The sequence below is a fragment of the Hesperophylax consimilis genome, chromosome 7 (genome assembly GCF_061612785.1).
Source record: "Hesperophylax consimilis isolate HC1 chromosome 7, BYU_Hcon_1.0, whole genome shotgun sequence".
Taxonomy (NCBI): domain Eukaryota; kingdom Metazoa; phylum Arthropoda; class Insecta; order Trichoptera; family Limnephilidae; genus Hesperophylax; species Hesperophylax consimilis.
The window spans coordinates 29015916-29037937 of record NC_142842.1 but is presented as its reverse complement, the minus strand read 5'-3'; the positions used below and the strand labels follow the sequence as shown (position 1 = coordinate 29037937).

The 22022-nt window shown below is 34.2% G+C and overlaps 1 protein-coding gene and 2 non-coding genes across 4 annotated transcripts in view; all 3 read right to left on the bottom strand.

Moving 5' to 3' along the window:
* The window catches only part of mgl (low-density lipoprotein receptor-related protein megalin), a 485387-nt gene that overhangs the window by 349505 nt on the left and 113860 nt on the right, over window positions 1–22022 (bottom strand). The gene's annotated exons all lie outside the window — the stretch shown is intronic.
* Window positions 20039–20157, bottom strand: LOC149422611 (5S ribosomal RNA). Its single transcript, XR_016302475.1, has one exon. It is a non-coding gene; the product is annotated as a 5S ribosomal RNA (ribosomal RNA).
* On the bottom strand, window positions 20480–20598 carry LOC149422610 (5S ribosomal RNA). Its single transcript, XR_016302452.1, has one exon. It is a non-coding gene; the product is annotated as a 5S ribosomal RNA (ribosomal RNA).

Here is a 22022-nt window from a genome sequence, read left to right as displayed (position 1 = left end):
TGGGTATCAATGAACGAACAGAAATTATGTTCAAATGTTGTTCATCATTCAATATGCACAGTAGATTTGTGAACAGTAGACCTCACGTCAAAAATATATATTTCTAATTTTCTTTTATTATTAAGATGAGTAAATAGGTACTTATATAACATATATTTTATAAATAATAAAAAAACGCACTTTGTAATACACCACTTTAATTGAATTAATACATTACAGCCAGTTAATAAAAGACAGGTTTCGCTATATCAAGCATCGTCAGGGCTTTTATATTAATAGTAAATATAAAAGTCCTAATGAAGCTCGAGATACAAGTATTTATTCAATAAAAGTGGAGTATTACAAAATGTGTTTTTTTCAATTAATATATAATGTCATACCCCAAAGTATTTGCTTCCTTCAAAGAATTTTTTTTTTTTTTCAAATAATGAATTATACAATTAGTCCAAAGAAACGTCATTATATTAATAACTGTTCTTTTTTTTAAACTTTCTTCAAGGAGGGTAGGTAACATAATATTCAAAGGTCAGTCAAAGTTAGAGTGCGAGTCAAAGTAAGGCTTTCTTGAATAATAAAGTGGATAAAGGATAATTTCGAAACCGGAAACGGAGAAAGAGAGGTTGCATAGGAACTCTCAGCAACATAACCGTACACATGATATAATATGTGCGATAGTGAATATTTTAAAAATACCGTCTTAATACGTCCGGTTATAATCATTAGCAAACGAGAATGCGAAGTCACAGGAAATCTCGTAATTAATATCCACGACCAAACCTGATCATCATTAAAATCACAACATAATCCAACTTATCGCACTAGGTACTAGGTATCAGCAGACAGAGTGGAATATCCTGCCAGTATCGCCCTGGTGAATAGCCCCCATTCACAATTAAAACGGGTTTACGGCCAGATCTGAATAGCCAGGTGATTCTCTACCTTTGTCTTACTCATCTCCGTCCCTTTCCAACTTCCCCTTACAACTTATTTTAATTGGGATACATTAGACACACTTGTTCCGGACAGCAGGAAGAACTTTCCTAAACAGCAAATCAAAAGCTAGAGAGTTAACTGACAAGAGAAAAAATACCAATTGTTCAAACTACCTAAAAACAGGTGTGTTTTATTCTTAGTTCCAGAATCGAAGAATCCGACATTAAAAGTTTTATTATTATTATTTACTATTTTTATACGCCCATGGGGCTTTTACAATTGGTACATAGAAATTTTTACAATTTTGTAAATAAAAGTTATAACAATGGTTGCGAAAAATAATTTCTTAAATTACAGCGGTTTGAATTGATTTAAAAAATATATAAACTAAAATTATCAGAAATAATATCTTCACATAAAAAAATAAAGTTTTAAGTATGTTTTCAAAATGTCGAGAAAATTGGAAAATTCGTTTACTGTAGGTACTACAATATGTAGGCGAGGAATTGGCGAGTTTGCTGTGTAATTTGCCTGTAAAATCGACCAGATTCGGATTCAACAATTCTTGCTATCGCCCAGCCTAACCTCTATTTTTCAGATTACAGCGTATCTATCAATCAGTTGCGGTCCGTGAGTTTTCAGTGAGCTAAAGCGCTAAGATTGAAAATATGACATTACTGATCATTGAAAGCCCACAGACCGCCACTGCTATCAATGCCCTGCTTATAGTATATTGATATGAAACCTGATAGATGGCTGTCCACTAAAAAGTGTACCTATGTTTTGTTATAATGTCACAAACGACAACAGAAAAAAACAGGTTCAATGGACTTTTCAGTAAAAAAAGAAAATCTAAATTAAAATAATTTGAATGTCAATATATTACTTTTATTAAGGAGGCTGTACCAAATGGGTTTGGATTTACATATAATGGTCCATAGTAATGAAGTGGTTATTTTTAGAGGGGGTAATTTAAATTGATTTTTGTCAACTCACGATAAGGTTGAGGATTTATTCAGTTGCTGTGCTACTCACGTTATTTAAAATTAGTGGTCACCACCCGAGTGTCGACATTATTTATAAAATGTATTATGGGACTTGTAGGTAAAAATATTTTGAATCCCGAAGGGATAAGAGATCTCCACATCTGTGATAAGATCATATATGAGTTTACCCATTGACATTCAAATTGATAGATTAGCCTATCAGGGAAGGGAAAACAAACCAAGTTGCGCGGAGTGCAGAGGTGCACCCTTTTTGAAATGTGTAAATGTTTCCAAAATTGAATATATTTTTAACACTTTTTAGTTAAGACACTTTACAAGTGTGTAATACATTACTTATCTCGCTCATTTTTAGCGTCGCTAAGCCAGACGGTTCGGTTAAAAACTAACATTCACACCCTGCATAGAAAATCTTGCGCTACCGAGAACTGCGCTTCAAACCGTTGCCTTATTTTAGTGAACTTTACTTTTCTGCGCAGGGTCTAGTTATTTCAGTGTGCGCTCTTCGGCGGTCAACGTACGACTGATGTCTTAGTTTATTCAAAGCATTCTCGAACCCTCCTGGTGTCACAAATATCCCTCTATGCCTCCGTGGTCGAGTGGTTAAGATCCTCGACTTCGAAACCAGAGGTTGCTGGTTCAATGCCATGACACTCGCATGAGAGCTCATATTTGTATAGAGTTTCTGCTGATTCAGTATGGCAGATGTAATTTAAATATGATTTTTCTTAAATAACCTATCTACGCGTATGACGCATAACCAGATATGTTACACAAGAATGGTATTCGGTTATGATTTGAAATTTTCACGGCAAAAAGTATTGTAGTGATTTATTGTTGGGATATCACTCCGCGTTGGTCTACCTTCTTTAGCCAACGTTTCGGACATCATTACAGTGTCCATCATCAGTTTCCATCAAAAAACACTATTTTCTTTTTAACATGATAAGCCAAAACGACGCTTGTTTTCACACAAGGGTGCATGCATTCTTAAGGATTAAAATCCGACGCCACAAGTCTTTCTAAAACGTAAACAAGGAATAAACACATCCAGACTGGAGTTTTAAATTTAAAAATGCAGTCAAGATGGGATATAACATTCATGTGCACCCACATTCATCACTATAATAGCCCCATTACTTCCAATATGCATTGTTTCTGACACGAAGTAAACCACTTCAGCACCATGAAATATTTACCGCAGTTTCAGGTGATAAAATAAGAATGTAATTTTTCGCTCAATGAATGCAAAATGCACACGATAAGATTAAGAAATAATAACCATACTACAAACATAGAGTAATTATTAAATTGTGTTTATTTATTTATTTATTCATGTTCTCCATAAACGGTTTTACACCAATATATTGCGGAGAAGATTAAAATTTTGAAGTACATGTAAGAATAAAAGGTCATGGGGACAATTTTACTATTGTGTGACATGCGTTAAAAGATAGTTGCCAAACTGTCTGTGAGTGACGTTAAAAATGTCGATGGTCAATCCAGGATCGTTTTGCAGTTGAGTCGCTCTGTTGATTAGCGAGTTCTGATAGGCAGAAGTCCTCGTTTTCGAAGTAGAGTGCATGGGATCTCTTATTTATCATTTCAAGGTTTTCTAGCATCAAATGCAACAGGCTTTTAGTCTTTGATACAATAAATGTATATTTTAACAATTTAAAAACAAAGAATCGTCATTGTAGAAGGAAACAACTATAACAAATGATTATAAGCATTATCGTCTGAAATATCCATACAAATTAAAAATATCTCCCGATTAAAAATAAATGCAGCCGACGACAACCTTCTGATTTCCAGTCAAGAGCTCTGGACCACTGAGCTACGTCGTCTTATTCCCAACCCGCCAAATAATTCTATATGTACAAGTACTTCAATCAGAAATTATTGCTTATTATATTTTTTCCCGTTTATTTCCCGTCGGCGGCATTTATTTTATTAATGCTTATAATATTTTTTATCCTTTATGTGCTACGCATAAAAATCTTGTCTTATAAACATTAGTTTATCATTAAAAAATAATAGGAAACAAATACATAAAATCATAATATTTACCATTATTACATATGTATATATTGTAAATTACTATACATACTCTGCTTTATACTCTGCACAGTGTACAAATCTCATAAAGTCCAACAATTGTATTTGGGAGCCACCTCTCGGCTAAAGACTCAAAATATTTTAAGGAATTGCAATTCCGAATTGAATTGGAACTCCGTCTGATTGGCAATCCATTGCCATCTCTAATGCACACATGCAATGTAGGTCTGCAATTCTAAGTCTGTTCTACAAGTATTTCAATGGAGCCTGCTCTAAAGAACTAGCAGCACTGATCTCCTTTGCACTTTGAAGCTCGACGGACACGAGCGGAACACCCGTCCATAGTTAATGTTGGCTTCTTGAGAACGGGTCGTTTCTTCGACTAGCTTTTGTGTAAGTCGGCTCGTAGTTGGAATGAGCTACCCGCATCTGTTTTTCCTCCTTGCTGTCCAAACGGGTGGCGATATAATTCCCTTCACCCCCCCTGTCCTTACTCTGTGTACACAGTGGCAATCTTGTGAGGTGTCATATATATTTAAAATGTTATTTAGTATATGTGAGACCAGGGAATCGATTCTCCAAACCAAGCCGCTCGCAATCGCCGTCGAAAGTATTTGGTCGATATTCTTATTCTTGAGTTTCGTCGAAGGTATATAATTAGATACGCCAAACGTCAAAGAGTCGAGTGCCAGTTTATACGTTAAATTCTCTATTTTATTGGATATTATATATTGTACACGTACAACGAACATACGAGTAGAGTAGGTGTTAAATATGTTACAAATTGTATTTTTAATAATAACCGTTAGATTTTTGTCTGCCCCAATAAAAACTTTCGCAATATGAAATTTTCATTGTCTGCTACGAGTCAAAGGAAATATTCTGAAAACTTAAAATTTCTTTCTTAAAACTTACTTTCGTTTAAAATTTACTTTGAAAACAACAACTTAATATGTGAAATCAATAATAATTTATGAAAAAATTGTAATTAGTAAAAAAAAAGTAATAACTAAGTAGGTAATCTGAAAATATTGCATTAAAAATTTCACTCGTAGCTAAAAATAAATTAATAAAAAAAGTTACTGTTAAGAATGTGAATGCCCATTTCTTAATAAAATATTAATCATTCAGAATATATCTGAACACGTGTTCACGCAGGTGGCCTTGTCCTAATAAATATAATGGACGAAATGCGAAAACATAATTTTAAGACCACGAGTTTCGACTTCTTCATAACATGTTCGTGCTTTACTGATAGTTTATTATGAAATCTGTCAATTCATTCGTTAAAGACCTGCAGTCCCGTTTCAACAGAAAAATGAATAATTTGACCAGATTTTTCATAAATTAACTTAAATAAATAATCTAAATAAATAGAACTTTAAAAATAGCCTTAAATCCCTTAAAATTTATTTTCGCTTTGATACCTTTATGTATAGATGTAAGTCACTAGTTTTAGTATTAATTATTTAATAAATATATTTGTACAGCGCCCTTGAAGTGATTTTTCACGAAAACGGCGCTATACAAATTAGCCAAATTTTATTTTTATTTATTAATAAAAACTTTATTATTTAGTTTGTTGTTATTATACATTTTAAATACTCCTTGATTATTTTATGTTGAATTATAAAAGTTTTCCATTTAAACATAATTGCCTTAGTTTATAAAAAAAAATGATGTATTAATGTAATAGTTAACTATTTTTTGATGATTTATTTATTTTATACAATTAAAAATTTAAATTTTATTTTAATAATAATTAGTTATATTTAATGTTACAGTAACTAATTAATCAACTCTCATTATATATTTTTTTATATGTACTTATTTGTACATACTTTTCTATTTTTTAATTCGTTAATTTTCATTATCCTGACGAAGAAGCCTTTTGCTTTGAAACATGATTATTACTAATTAAAAATGGTGTATACAAAGTATTTAGAATTCTATCAGATAATACTGGCTGCTAGTTTCCTAGCTGCAAATATTACTATGTCGATCTGTACCAAGTTTGGATATTAGAACTCTGGGATTTCCGCCGTTTTCCATATAATAAGGATTCGTATCAGATCGGAGCTTTGCAGATCTAGACCGCTCGATCTTTCAATTCTGCTAGGACGATAACCGTTCCATCATTTTGTACCATTTCCATATTAGGTTTAGAAGGCATTCTGTTCACTTACATTTCAATTCGAAAGTAATAATAATAAGCGAACCGGATTCACTATTACGTAATATATATTTAACTTTAAATAAAATTATATGAACGTATATAAATTAAACACAATAACAGTAAATTAATATATTTCAAACGTGAGAAGAAAATGATTACAAAACAAATATCTAAGAATGTCATTGTTTGATCCCACATGCGAGAAATTGTATCAATACATTGGTTAATAAAAATATTATTGTACGGCATCTTTCGATTGTTCAATACTTGAAAAAATCTGTCTTACAGTTTATCGCGAGAGTTATATTGATTTATTAACTTTACTAACCGGTTTCGCCACAGTTTGAATACACTTTTTCGACATCAAGTTTAAATTTATTTTAGACAATAATTGGAAAATACGGAACCGACGATACGTCGTGTCGTCTTTTTTAAACTGGAAATGGTTGTGTTCACCTAGAAATTCGATGCTGAAAATACATCCGAATTTCATAATGCCAGAACTCACAAGATAGACTCTGCGATTTGTTTTCGATACAATAAAAAAACGTTAAATGAACAATATGGCATCTTATTTAATTTTCTACTATTAAATTAATATTTCAAGCTGTTCATAATCTTTTTAAGCTTTTTAAGCAAGCTGAAAAAAGCTGTGCTGTATTTCATGATGCCAGAGTTCACCGTTCGAGAGTTTTTGCAGCTTCATACTAACAGATTACTGCTTTGTAGTAAAGACAGCTAGAACATTATGTACGTACACTCGATACTAGCAATAATATGACTTTTTAAAGCCACTTCTATTTATTCAGTGGGTTCCTTAAAGCTGCTCAATTGCTGTTTCTCAGAAGCGTTTTATTGTTATACTAACTTTACATGGGCCACTTCCGGCTCGTCACTTTGCGGGCATCTCTCAAGAATCACTTAATAGATCGTTTCCTCAAAAACATGACTATCAAATTACATCGCGATGGCAGAAGAAAGTGTAAGGTAATCAATTTAACCATCGTCAAAACATGTTTACGTTAAACTGTGCCTTTCGGACTCATTTAAACTCAATCAATCAGGCTCTTGTTTCATGTGGCCGTTGAGATCACGCCTAAATGATTGCAATGATCAATCAAAAACTTTAAAAAATTACACGAAGTACAAACATTTTTATGAAGACCAAGTTTCCCTTTGACTTGTGCTTCGTACAGGAGTTCAGGATCACAGGGGGCTATTAAATACCAAAATACCTTCCGTAATATAAACCTTAAAAAATACAAAATCATTTTAATATAATACGTAGTTATTTATTCCAATTTTCTTCTGAACCTCCGTGGCCGAGCTTCGTCTACTATCATCTTAATATTAATTTCAGTAGTGGATATGTCTGCGAGTGATTGTAATTTTGGTTCAATGAAATCGGATTTGTTTTGAATATAAGAGTAATTTCCTAAATTGGAACAGTTCGTGTCAATAATTAAGACAAGCGATAAAGTAGTCACTCTCTAGCCATCCTGTACTGATGAATCTAGAATACCTCTTACAAATTTATTCTGAAATCTAGGGAAATTTCGGCCTGAAATCTTAAATCTAGGGAAATAAAAATTTTGGGCATACCATCACTGAATGCACCATCAGAATTTTAACGTCCGTCGTAGTCGCCGTCCTAATTCCCTAATATTCATTCTTGTATCGTTAAATAATATCTAGCATGGGAACTACGTGTATTATTGATACAAATAATATTTAAAATTGAAGACAATCCTCAAGTACATTATTTAAATAATTTAATAGAATTTTGTTAAGTTTCAACTGAAAGTCTCTGTTTACCGATTAAATGAAAATACTAGGAAACTTATTCGTTCTAGCATGTAATTTAACTCCCGACTAGCGCACTGCAATGTGGGCTATGTTGAATTGTGGGTGAATTTGAAAAGACAAAGCATAAAAAAGGATCCGTTGGAATGTTTTTGTGGTCTCATTACTTTACTGGAAGTTGAGCATTCCACAGAGTGTACGGTACAAAGTACATTCACTTGGTTTTGCATCGAGTCGAGAAAAGAAATAATGTTATCCGAGAACACTGGTGGACATTTTTAAACTCCAAACAGAATTTACCGTACTTTTTCACAGAATTAAAAAAAAACAACAAAAAACCGCGCTATCGCTTAAGCCAAATCATTCATTCATTCATTCGTTCGAAATTAAAATAAGACTTAGTTTTAAAAAAAGGGAAAGCGCACAAGAGTCCTATCTGCTCCCAACCGTCTGGAGCCAGTGAGACTATGGCATCCCCAATTGAGGTACGTTGTGAGGCTTAGGATAGTGGGGAGGGAGAGGAGACGGGGAAGAGAAAGGTGGCGGTACCCGGTAAAGTACCTGGCTAATCTAATAATAATAATCTAATAACCCAGTGAGGCCAACATTACTAAATTGAAATATGAAATATTGTAAAAAAAATGTATCAACAATAAAAAATAAAAAATAAATCTAATCTAGTCACAAAACTAGATAAGTCCAAAGGCATATTAATTTTATTGCCCCTAAAATATACAACACACTATTTACAACTTTGTTACGACAAAACATTGACTTTCATGAAAAACACATCAAATCTTGGCTAAAATACACCGAAAAATGTCTATTTTTCTTATAAGTCGACAATCATTTTGTGTAGTAGTTGTAGTACACGGTGTTGTTTTTGATTGTACAAATAGCATAATATTTATGTACTTTTATTTGAAAAACAGACTCTTCTTTTTGAAAAACATTAATTGGTACCTTATTTTTGTGACAGGTTTAAAACTTTCACCGATAATGTCACATTTTAGCGATTTTTTGTTTTCATTTCATCTTTTATTTCTACTTTTAAAGCTTAATTTTATATTACTTATCATGAAAGAAAACGTACACGTTAATTCTACGTTGTACTCTTAGAATTGTGATAATATGTACTATAATACCCACACAGGATTTTCCTCAGTGGTATTTTTTGATATCAAAGAATTAAATTAAAATGTAGTGTATATACACTACATTTTAATTTTATTTGTATAACTGTTCATTATGTAAATATATATCAAAATTTATGGAAAAGAGAATACGAGACAATATTAAATTTAAATTTGCCGGTAACCCGGGCGTTTATTGACATCAATATTTGTTTACAAATTATGTGCGCTACCCGACTCACTAGACAATATCTATTCTGAGCCGGGTAATCTGTTCTGAGCCGGGTAATATATGTATTTTAATTCAACCTTTTTTTTCTTCTCCATGATGCGGCAGAGAGAAGTCCTGTATTAGCACGACCATTCGGCATTTCATTTGTCTGGAAATTTGCATGTTACGTTCCGGTTCCGGTTCCGGTTCAAGATGGTCACCGTGTTGGATACTACATTATTATCTTGTTTTATGATCGGTGTTCCCGGCTGTCAAATCAGATTAATCGATATTATGGTACGTACTGGTCTGAAGAAAGTTATAAAAAATAAATATAATTCCTGATTTGAAATAAAAAAATGTTGCGTAAAATATTTATGGCTTGTAGCTAAGTAGGTAGGTATTTAATTACGTACTTGCAAATCTATTGATTTCGGAGCAAATTTTGGTATTGATTGTTTACGTACTGTGAATTCTTTGTATCTACTTGTACCGGACGTGTACACCGACTTTATATTAATTTGCATAAATCTAAATTCACGCAGAGGCAGTTCCTTTACAAACTCACCTCTGCGCACCTTCGAATTTATGCAACAAAATTCTCTCTATAAAAATCTGTAATCTTATCTGCACTTGTATAAAAAACTGTAAATCTTATATGAAAAACTGATCAATAAATAAAACCACGGGGTCAAGCAGTCATCATTATAGACAAAAAACAAAGGCTTGACCCCCCAAATACCTTCTTATATTAAATCTGTACAAAACATGGAAGATTTGCATGAAATTTGAAATTGTGCAGACGCGGTTTCCTTTACAAAACTTGCCGTTTGCACAAAATTGAATATTGTGCAAATCTTCCCCTTTAATACCAACTCCCTTTAATAATGTAAATTTGCACAAAGTTTGAAATTGTGCAAACGCAGTTTCCTTTACAAAACTTGCCGTTTGCACAAAATTGAATATTGTGCAAAACTGCCTTTTGGATGTCAATTCCCCCTTTTAATATGTAGTTTGTGCAAACTCACAAAAATGTATTTAAATAAAAATGACCCGGGCAAAGTGGGTTGAAGAACAGTCAGGGACCTAGTCAAAATCGTCCCCTTCCAAGTTACGCAACAACGGCGCTCTCTCCTGTGACAAATTCCGGGAACCCAAAAATAATTCTCGGAATTTGTCGCTAACAAAGGGAGAGCTAGGCCCGTTGGTCCTTTAAAAGGCGGACAACTTGTGCAATTCGGGAGAGAGCCAGCAACGATCGGACCATCAACATCTCTCCTGGACTGCCCTGACTGCCTTCTTCAAGCCTCTCCTGCCCTGGACCTTCACTGCAACCTGGCCTTCTTCTTTCTCCCGGCTCCCTGGTGTTCATCAAGAAGAAACTGTCACAATAGTCGAAGCGTCCCTAGTCAGGGCGCAGGTTCCCCCCTACCTTCCTCCCCCCTGCCTTATACCTTTCTCCCACATTTTCCCCATTTCTCCCTTTTCCCTATATTTTTCCCCATTTTCCCCCACATTTTCCCCATTTTTCCCTTTCGTAATTTTACCCCATTTTTCCCCATTTTTGCATTTTCCCCATATTTTTCCCCATTTTTTCAACATTCTCCCTACCTTTTCCCGACCTTCCCTTCCAAGGCGTCGAAGCGGCCAGCCGGCCACTCCCGCTATATCGTCTGTGCGGCCGGCGACTACAGTGCCGTCCCGTACACTACTGTTCACATTAATATGTTTTTATTCCAACCAAAAAGAGTTGCAAATGTTGTTTGTGAATGGGTTGTGAATGAGGAAAGTTGGTTGCGAGGATAAAATCCACAACACCTGGCTGCGAACCCAACACTTTGTACCATTCGGCTACAAAATAGATATGAATAACTTTTTAACTTGTACTCACGTTTATCGCATAATATTCAAATGGGTCCCTTTGTAAGAACATACCTGAAACAGAAAGAAATTGAAATATTAGTTTTACATGAAAAAATTAATAAAAAAATAACTTATATCATTGATGTCGCTATTCCAAATTCCTGTAATATTCAAAAATCTGTTAATGAAAAAATAAGAAAATACACAGATTTAGGAAATGATATAAAAAGAATTTGGCATTCTCAGACGATAAAAATATTACCATTCGTTATTTCGGCTAGTGGCATTATACCTAGCTCTCTCATTAAAAATTTAGGCGTATTAGATATATCAAAAAATGTATATATAAAGATGCAAAAGTCGGTCATTTTGAATACATGTAGGATAACGAAAGATTTTTTAAATATTTATATTGATGGATCAGTAGGATTTATAGGCCCTATTAGGAGTTCTACCGAGCTGTTTTACCCTCTGATATGAAAATATCTGGAGTCGGTGAATTATTTTCACATTTGATCTCTGGTGAGTTGACGTGTTGTTCTTGTATTATTTTGTATTTATTTTGCTTATATAATGCACTTGCATAATGTTGATTGACTAGATGATCATTTGTGGAAAAGTGTGTGGAAGGGTTTAGTTTTTCCTATTGGGAAGATTTAACCCGGACATAATCGGAAGTAAAAAAATATTATTGTAATATTAAGTTCTTGGATGAATTGCATTTGAAAAGCAAGATTATAAGTTAGATTGAAATGCAAATTGCTGCTTATTTAATTAAAATGAATAACTATTAAATTAAGCCTAATAATTGGTTTTGATTACACTAGTCGTTTGTAGTTAATTTTTTTGGTTAGCAAAAATAAATTCTAACACAAGTAGGTATGTTTTTCAAAATTATGTTATTTTATAATTCGTTCAAATTTTTATAATAATAACAGTATATTTCAAAATGTATGCACGGGTAGTGCAATGCAATGCATTCAATAACAACAAATAATTCAGACAAATAATGAGAAAAATAAATTAGACAAAATAACAACGTTACAGATTTGCGGATTTAAATCGTTATAATTTTACAGTTTATAAAATGTATATTCAATGTCGAAAATCTTTTTAAATGGGACATACAAAACATAATTTTTTTGATCCACCGCACCGCGTACAGCTCTCAAGTAGCTTTCCCCATGTGAGTTGTAAAGATTAAATTGGTGCGGGTTGTTCGACGTAACAGAAGGTTATGTAACGTCCTCGATTGACTATGGTACAAAGAAATTTATTTGAGCCAGAATTACTTTAAAAATAAAAAAAAAACAGTGGTAATTAAAAATGATCTTAATTAAGGTTAAACATATTAATTAGAGTAGCGAGTGTGGCTAACACATTGCTCGGGGAGTGGAAATAGCCTCCAATAACCATATAGATGGCTGCCATATCCATTCTGAGCCAAGGCGTGAACTACCATACTCAGGCTGAATGACACTGGGGAACAGCGTCACGAACGATGCCTCCGAGATACAAGATCGCACCTCCGAGTATTTAGACCTTACCTGCTGGAGTGGACTTTCTGTTTCTCTAGACACTCGTGGGACCAAAAATGGACAGTTCAAACTAAAAACCATGGTCCTTTGGGGGGCCTAGGGGGACAGGGGAGGAGAGTTGAGGCCACCTCGGTGGACATTTCGCTTTCGGGGCCTTTGGGAAACCAAGGTGAGTGGAGAGGAGCGATTAGACCACCTTGTGGGCAGAGGCGGTTCCTTGGTACGTGCATTTGTGCATTGCACTGCTTGTCTTCAATCTCCACATAACAAATTACAACGACATCTGTGCCCCAGTGATCGATGTAAAAAATTCGTAATTCCCGTCAGGTCATTATTTGAGCTATCTTCTAGTAAAAAATCCCACGCAAGAGCAAGCGGGCGTGCATACCCCGATATGCACAGAACCAACTTTTACCATACTACTAAAACAGCGTCGGGCGGTATCGAGACAGCCCGAAGTAGCCGAAACGGTGACATGAGCGAGACAGATTACACTCTTAACGTCAAATTACGTGTTAGAGCAGTGCAGATACATAACCCATCCGTGCATTATCGAAGTGCTTTGACGACGAGTGAATTTTGCATCACTTTGATCATGCGTAATCCAATGCGTTTGGAATGGATTCGCTTAGAAATACTAATGTTCAATGTTAACGCAACAACATTAACACATTGGAACTCGTTCGCGGTGAAATCAAACGGTTTCGCTATATTTTCAACGATGAATTGAGTGTCTTTTATTTTCAAGATAATTTTGTATTATTTAATCAGTTATTTTACAAATATAACTTAGAAGATAGAATGAATTGCAGCAGGTGTTCCCATTCATTAATTTGCTCCACCTAAATTACAGACTAGGTACATTTTAAAAGTGAAATGCACTGCTGGTAATTACAGTCACGGGCCGCGTCTGCTTGTGGGGCCTTCAGAGATTACAAACACTTCCGATGGTAAAACACTGACCGCTACAGGATCTTATAGGACATCCATTCGAGAACAACAGTGACCGTTACGGGACCTGGAAACAAACTTAAAGGAATGGAAAATAGCACAATGGACCTGAGTGTTCACGGGAACTATCGGTATACCGTTTCAGCTTTAATAAATAAATAAATAAAAACATTTGAATCTAAATAATCTTAAACGCAAACAAAAAAGTAGCAGCATTTTTCGTTTTTTCCGAGAATTGCTGTAAAATGATTTAAAGCCAAACCGCAAACGACACGAGAGGAAGAAAGCCGCAAAAAGTTCTCCAACTGTACCGAGGTGAGAAGGTGGGGAGATTTCACTGCTTGACAACGTGGGGATTTACACAAGTGACAACTTTAACACTTAAGAACGCTCCGGTTTATGAGATCCTCACTAACACTTTTGCGAATCTAAACCTAAGCATACCCTATGGTGTTTCGTAATTGAAAATTAATTAAAATAGTTAAGGATGCCCTGATATGTTTTAAGTCGGGTGGGTAAATACGAAATATTCTATATTCAACAAAATAAAATAAAATTTAAAATTTCACCATCTACGACTTGTATTACCTCTAGAACAGTTTTTTCTTGTGTTTGTATATTTATGGGATAGTGTTTTGATAGGTGCCAGAATATTTACTGGCAAATTCTTCTCTACTTTGACAGCTAAACATTTATTTGAAAGTCCGATATTTCATAACGTTATAGCTCATAGATAAAGAGTTTTTGTTGCTGCATACAATTCTTTTTATAATAATAATAAAGATAAGATATCAAATTTTGGGTACAACTGTTCATTCATAAAATATTGTGTTTATCAATGTTTAACACGTGGAATGCCGACCTCCCGCGATCTTTCACTCGGTTTCATGATAACTCAACATAGTGACAATTCAAAACACCTTTAAAAAGTGATATAAAGTCATTAGAAAAGATGAAAAAAAAATTTAAACCTGACCTAACCTAACTTACTTAACCCAGTCAATAAAGTTTTTTTTTCATCACTTTCCGTGAATTTATATAACTTTTTAAAGATGTGATGAATTATCATTTTGATGATTTATCCGGTCACCCTTTCACTCATTGTTGGCCAAGGATAGATACATACCTATTCCCCGCATTCCGCCAGTTGACACTATACTCTAAAATAACTTCTGTTTTTTTGAAAATTTATGTTTTTGTAAATTGTACCATCTTACCTCATGTCTTTTCAATATATTTATAAAAATGTATACATATATATTTTTTATTAAAGAAAAACATATATTCCCGGGTTACAATTAACCTGAAATATTTGAAAATCTCCTACTACCACCACAGTAAGTGTTAAATATTGCTTGGGTTGTGATGGAGGACTTAGCCAGTCGAGGAATTGAATTGAAGGAAATTGAACACTGGGTGAACATTGAATCCTGGGTGGGACCCAAACGCGATGTCAACTCAGCCACCGACAGTTCAACTTATCCGTCTATAGTATTTTTCCCAAGATAACTACTTATGTTATAAAAAAACTTTTAGTAAAGAAATACGAATATATTATAGGGGTTTTATTATATTTTCCATAAAGCTAAATAAGTGATCTTCACAATAAAAATAAATTATATCATAGTTTCCTGCATAATTTAATTCAGCACCTTTGAAAATCGGAAATATTTTTCGCTTTCACAAATATTGAATTTCCGAGTAAAGAATGAATATATTTGCACTTAACAAAAGGAAATCTAGAATAGTATTACAATACATTATTTCCTTGCCAAGAGAATAAAAAAAATTATATGTCGTTTTGTTACAAAATACAATAAAAGAACGGTGACCATTAGCGAATTCACAGCGGCTTCTTCGGCACACTACTAGTACAAACGTCAAAAATCCACGGTGGATTTTTCGGCACATTAAGGGTTAAATCGTATCCTTCGGGTGATCGATATCGCGTTTGGTAGAAGGCGCAACTTGCAGGATGACCGATTTCAATCACAACGAGTAACTAAATACACATACTCGCTATTAAGAACAAATTATGCTAAGCGAATAAGTGTGTAGGTGCAATAAGTCTCTCGGTTTATAGCTTCATTTTCCTGTGTATATTTTGACTCTGCACCCTTACGCGTATATGTGTAAATTAGCCTAGTTGGCGTGTACGCCACCCCATTTAACGCCCCATCTTAATTGGGTGTTGCACGTGTACCGGTGCACGTGGTTCCTTTAATGAAGCTGATTGAGTCTCGCTGATTGAGAGGCGGCCAGGTACCCCCCAGAGTCTCTGTCTCCGAGACACGTGGCTTCCGAGGCGCCCAATATAAACAGTAATTAGAGGCCCTATCAAACAGCAAACGTGATTATAAACCCGAGACGTTGTGTGTGTTTAAGTCGCAGAAGATGGGTACCGACTGACTTAAACACGCACCCTTATAGGAATATCGCTGATTTTCACGCCTCTGGATCCAAAGAACACTGGTTTGAAACCCTGCGAGCAATTTAAAAATAATAATTAGAATGCGTAATTTCACGTGTTTGTATACGCGGCGTCCGGTAACTATTGGTACTCGTATAAGCGGAAAACTGGCGAGTCAATATCAAATAGAGAACATAAAAAAACCTTTTTTTCGATTTGAGTAATTCGTTTATTTCGGCAACTGAAGGGTTTAAAAAATAAGGCGGGCCTAAGCTTCGACGCATTTAAAATACCCTAAACTAACTCACTAACCCCCTAGCGACGAATTTTTCTAAAATATAGATATCGGACAACTTTCGATTTACTCGAAAACAAAAGCTTTAATCGAAACAGTTACACTCCATAAAATTGACTCAATATGTATTCACAGATTTCCCGCTTGTACTAATAAATCCCTTCCTGGAGCCCCTACCTTAACCCGCCTCAAAACGCTGCGCAACCGGGTGGCGATATAGTTTCCCCCTCTTTATACAGTACAGAGAGGAGCGCTCTTGTAAGGTGTAACATTGAAAAAAAAACATTGATATTTGTATGTTCATATACGGATAATATCCACGGGAAAAGCCGGTATAAAAAGAATTTTGGCTTCACGACTCTATGCTTGATTTTTTTCCTTGTCCAAAAATTCAATGCATCCAATATGTAGAAATCGCAACTCAGAAAGCAGCCGGTGCAATATTATATCGTCTTTATTCAAGCAAAACATAATTTTAATTAAGTGTCATGCAAATCAGACTTAAAAAAAAAATTATTGCCAACGTTTATTAATATTGTGGCAACTACAGAAAATATAATTATACTTACTTAAATAAACATTATTTATATTTAACAAATAACATGGTATCTTATCTTATATGCGACACTTAACAGCTACTTCAAAACTCAAGATGGAACAGAGATACTAACTATACCAAAGTGTAACTCTACCTTTGGACAAAGAAGCTCTGAATTTTTAGCAGTAAAGGTATATAACAAACTCCCACTTAGTATCAAACAAATCAAAACAAAAAACAACTGCATTAAGAACATTAAATCTTGGCTTAAGGAATTACCGGAAAAAGAACTTACTAGCATATTCAAAACATCGTCGTAGAAGTTTCTGGAAACCCTTACCCAAAACATGAAGTCGAACCATAGAAGTCGCTGAAAAATTATTCAAAACCTAGTCCCCCTCAGCACAGGATCTCCTAGTGAGGAGGACTATAAAAATCTATATCAATTAATCATATAAATATATATAATTCTTATAAAAATGTTTAAAAAAATGTAATATAGTAACTAAATAAAAATAAAAATAAAATAAAAAAATGATTTTATGACATGAAAATATTTTTTTGGGTCTAAAAATTCGAAAAGAAAATAAATGCAATAATTCATGACGCCAGAGCTCACTTTTTGTGGCTTTAACGAGCACTGTTTTTTCAACCAAATAAAATTCATAAAACATAATTTATACACAATAATGCATAATAGTAACATATACGGGTACATTTTTGTGTAAATACCGCACAAGAGTACCGCTGCTCCCCAACAAACTTTAATTGTCTGGAGCCAGTGAGACTATGGCATCCACAATTGGGGTACGTTGAAAGGCTGAAAGTATTAGGAGAGAAAGGAGATGTGGGAAAGGAAGGTGAGGAATTACCTGGCTAGTGAGATTTGATCACCAAACACTGCTAAAGCCCTTTCAAGCAACGTCTCAATTCTGATTGGTGGCCTTACACCAGGGCGATACTTAGAGTATCTTTCTCTCTGGAATGTGGAAGTAAATATACTATATACGCAATAACACAAAAACACAAAACAATCAAATACAAATTAACCCGCGACCTCCTGATTGATAGTTAAGAGCCTTACCTTACGACCACGGAAGCCGTCATGTACAATAAAACCAAATTAATGCCGAGTTAAAATGGTGTCTTTTTGAGACCCGAGTAAGACGTATTCTAAAAAACTGAAAAAAAATCACCTAAAAATCTACTCATAAAAATTGTCCTGATAACATGTTCTTAATTTCCACAAAAACTTTTAAATATACAGTAAAAGTTCATAGTGCCTATCGAAACAGAAGAAAAACTTCGAATTTCCTTTATTGCAGCACTAAATTAAAAGTCAACCCATCTCGAGCCATAAAAAGGTCCATTCGTCTGTCAAGGGAAAAGCGCAGTATCCAGCATCACGTACAGAAAGATTTAGCTGTAGTGTTTATTGAAAAGCTGTAAATAAATCACGGGTGCAATCTGCAGTTCCGACTGAGACTGGACAGGTATTATAAAGATAGAACAAATCGATTCTGGAGCACAAAATGGACTGCCGGACTCTCGGCAAGTGCATTTCGTGTCCAGTTACGCGAAACATAAGAAAATTGTGGCAGAAAAATCTTTTCGATCTCATTTTGAAATAAGAAAAACGAAATGAGAAAACGGTTTTACTCTGAAATCAACTTGGTAAAATATATTTTTGAAGTGAAACTTCTTTAGCCGCGTAATGAATTTTCGGGAACGTAGTAAAACCGAGTCAAGATCGAAACGAAAAAGCGGGTACCCCCACCACCGCTCACCGTTCAGAAAAATGGTGTACAAAATTCGTTGTAATTATTAAACAAGTTAAATAACGTATTTTCGCACAATTTCGCAAGTCCAGTATGGTCTAGTGGCTAGGATACCTGGCTCTCACCCAGGAGGCTCGGGTTCGATTCCCGGTACCGGAAATTATTTTTGGTCAATTTTCTGAGATACTGTTTTATTTAATTTGTGTTTTGATTATTTCAGGTGATATTTTTAAGAATTCATTTTATTAAATACAAGCAGTGACTTGAAAAAAATCATAAAATTGTTAATTTTTCAATATGGACTTTTGGCAGCCGGGATGTATTTATAATTTCACAATTATTTTAGGAATGCGGAAGCACATCATGCAAGATTCCCATTCTTGCGACCCGGGTTCGATTCCCGGGCAGTGCACTCCTTTTTTATGGAGAATCATTATTTTTCAAAGGAAGGATATTTTTGATATTGTATTTTAGCTCCAGTAGTATGAAATAAATTTTTATTTCATATTATATTCATATACCCCCACCACCGCTCACCGTTCAGAAAAATGGTGTACAAAATTCGTTGTAATTATTAAACAAGTTAAATAACGTATTTTCGCACAATTTCGCAAGTCCAGTATGGTCTAGTGGCTAGGATACTTGGCTCTCACCCAGGAGGCTCGGGTTCGATTCCCGGTACCGGAAATTATTTTTGGTCAATTTTCTGAGATACTGTTTTATTTAATTTGTGTTTTGATTATTTCAGGTGATATTTTTAAGAATTCATTTTATTAAATACAAGCAGTGACTTGAAAAAAATCATAAAATTGTTAATTTTTCAATATGGACTTTTGGCAGCCGGGATGTATTTATAATTTCACAATTATTTTAGGAATGCGGAAGCACATCATGCAAGATTCCCATTCTTGCGACCCGGGTTCGATTCCCGGGCAGTGCACTCCTTTTTGAAGTGAAACTTCTTTACGCGCGTCATGCAATTTCGAGGAGTAAAACCAACTCATGACCGAAACGAAAATGCGGGACCGATTAAAGTTCATTTGATGTAGTAAAAGTTTTGAAGTAAAATATAAATGCTTCTTAGCTCATCTCGACAACTGGCGTTGGTGGTGTAATGGTCAGCATAGTTGCCTTCGAAGCAGTTGATCCGAGTTCGATTCTCGGCCATGGAATATTATTTTTTTGTTTTTAAGGAATTTTTTTTTTTTAATGGTTGACCATAATATCAATCCACTAAGTAATATTTTAGGCCTGTAGCATAATTGAAAAGTTAAAGAATGATATAAAATTTTTTATGATGTTAACGATAAAAAAATGAAAAAAAACATAAAATTAAAATAAAAAATGGGCCAACGGCACGCGGTGTTCCCAAGCGGTCACCCATCCAAGTACTGACCGCGCCCAATGTTGCTTAACTTCGGTGATCGGACGAGAACCGGTGTGTTCAAAATGGTATGGTCGTTGGCAAAAGTTAAACAATATTAATTTCTATTCTACCTGCCAATAAATATATGAAAATTAGTATAAAAAAGCCCTAATAATATTGAAAAAATTAGCAAGGTGTGTGCGAGGTTGATAAAAATAATCATTACATACGCGCTTGAAAAAGATCGTAATTACATTAATAAGTTTGTAGGAATTTTTTTTTTCAATGGTTGACCATAATATCAATCCACTAAGTAATATTTTAGGCCTGTAGCATACTTGAAAAGTTAAAGAATTTTATGATATTATTAATTATAGTAATGATAAAAAAATAAAAAAAACATGAAATTAAAATAAAAAATAGGCCAACGGCACGCGGTGTTCCCAAGCGGTCACCCATCCAAGTACTGACCGCGCCCAATGTTGCTTAACTTCGGTGATCGGACGAGAACCGGTGTGTTCAACATGGTATGGTCGTTGGCAAACGCTAAACAATATTAATTTCTACTCTACCTGCCAATAAATATATGAAAATTAGTATAAAAAAGCCCTAATAATACTGAAAACATTAGCAAGGTGTAAATATTATATACCTAGTTTAACTCACTCTCCTAACTCATCTTCGCTGTCTACAGGCAGAGCGCACGACTGTGGTCGTGAAGAACCGAGGTTCGATCCCCGCTTTAACTAATTTTTTTTTTCTTTTTTTATAACTTTTAATTTTTTTTATCACATGCTACTTATAAATATGTCAATAGACAGAAAAAAAGAGAGAATGAAATGAAAAGAGAGAGAGAGAAGAATACTAGAAGTTTCACTTCTGTCTTGCGTAGGCTTGACACACCCATTTTTTTTTTTAAATACAAACTGTTTTAAATTTAATAGTTAACGATTTTTGTTTATTTTTTCGTTGCATTTTAAAAGTTATCTGTAGATGTAAAAACCTGTGTGGTGGTGTACTGGGTGTATCAAAAAATACTTTAATTTAATAATCATTTTGTTTGTGTTAGGAAGCTGAGGAATTAGCAAAAAACATAACAAGAACATTGTAGATTGAAATCGCGAGTCTAAATTTAAACGGAATTGATAAACGTCGCTACGAACTCATATCTTTGGGCACTTGCGGAGTAAGAGAGGACTGCGGGCGGGTGTTCTTAACTTGCTGTAACTAGAGGTAAATCTGTTAATCCCTGGTGGGAACCGGACGCTTTGAGCCAATCGACTATTAACCGTTATTTTGGTCGTCGGAAAAGATAAAAAGTTCAAAGATTATGAATATAAAGGGAATGAGGTACAAATCGATCCGAATCAAATTGTATTTACTCAAAAAAATGGTTTTGAAAAATTCTGACTTTTACTATTTTCAAATAATCCCAGTCATAAGTCTCAAACTCCAAATTAATAAACCATTTTTTAATTTACAAAATAACAAACAGATAAAAATTGTTTTAGTCACAATGCCGAGTTACTGATAATTCAACTTTATATAATATGTATTAAATAAACAGATAATTATTATATTTTCGATTATTATTACATAAATAATTGTATTAACACTTATAACTCTATCATAAGTAAGTATAAATATTGTTTTCTAATAATGTTGATTATCGCTTGTAATTTTAATCTTGAATTATCTATTATTATATTACTAAACAAGATAATGACTAGGAATTATTTCCCTTCTATTAGGTCTTTTTTATTAAATTCTATTATAAACAACCCGTTCTCCCACAGCGCACCCATTACGGCAAACTTAACATTTGTAAATAATAATTTAACGCTCGAAATAATACTCTGTCATTCCCTATTGTGTGCAAATGAGTCCCTTCATTACTATTTGTAAACATATAACATGCGGTGACACATCACATAAATTATATTTACTCTCATCAAACAACGAAAT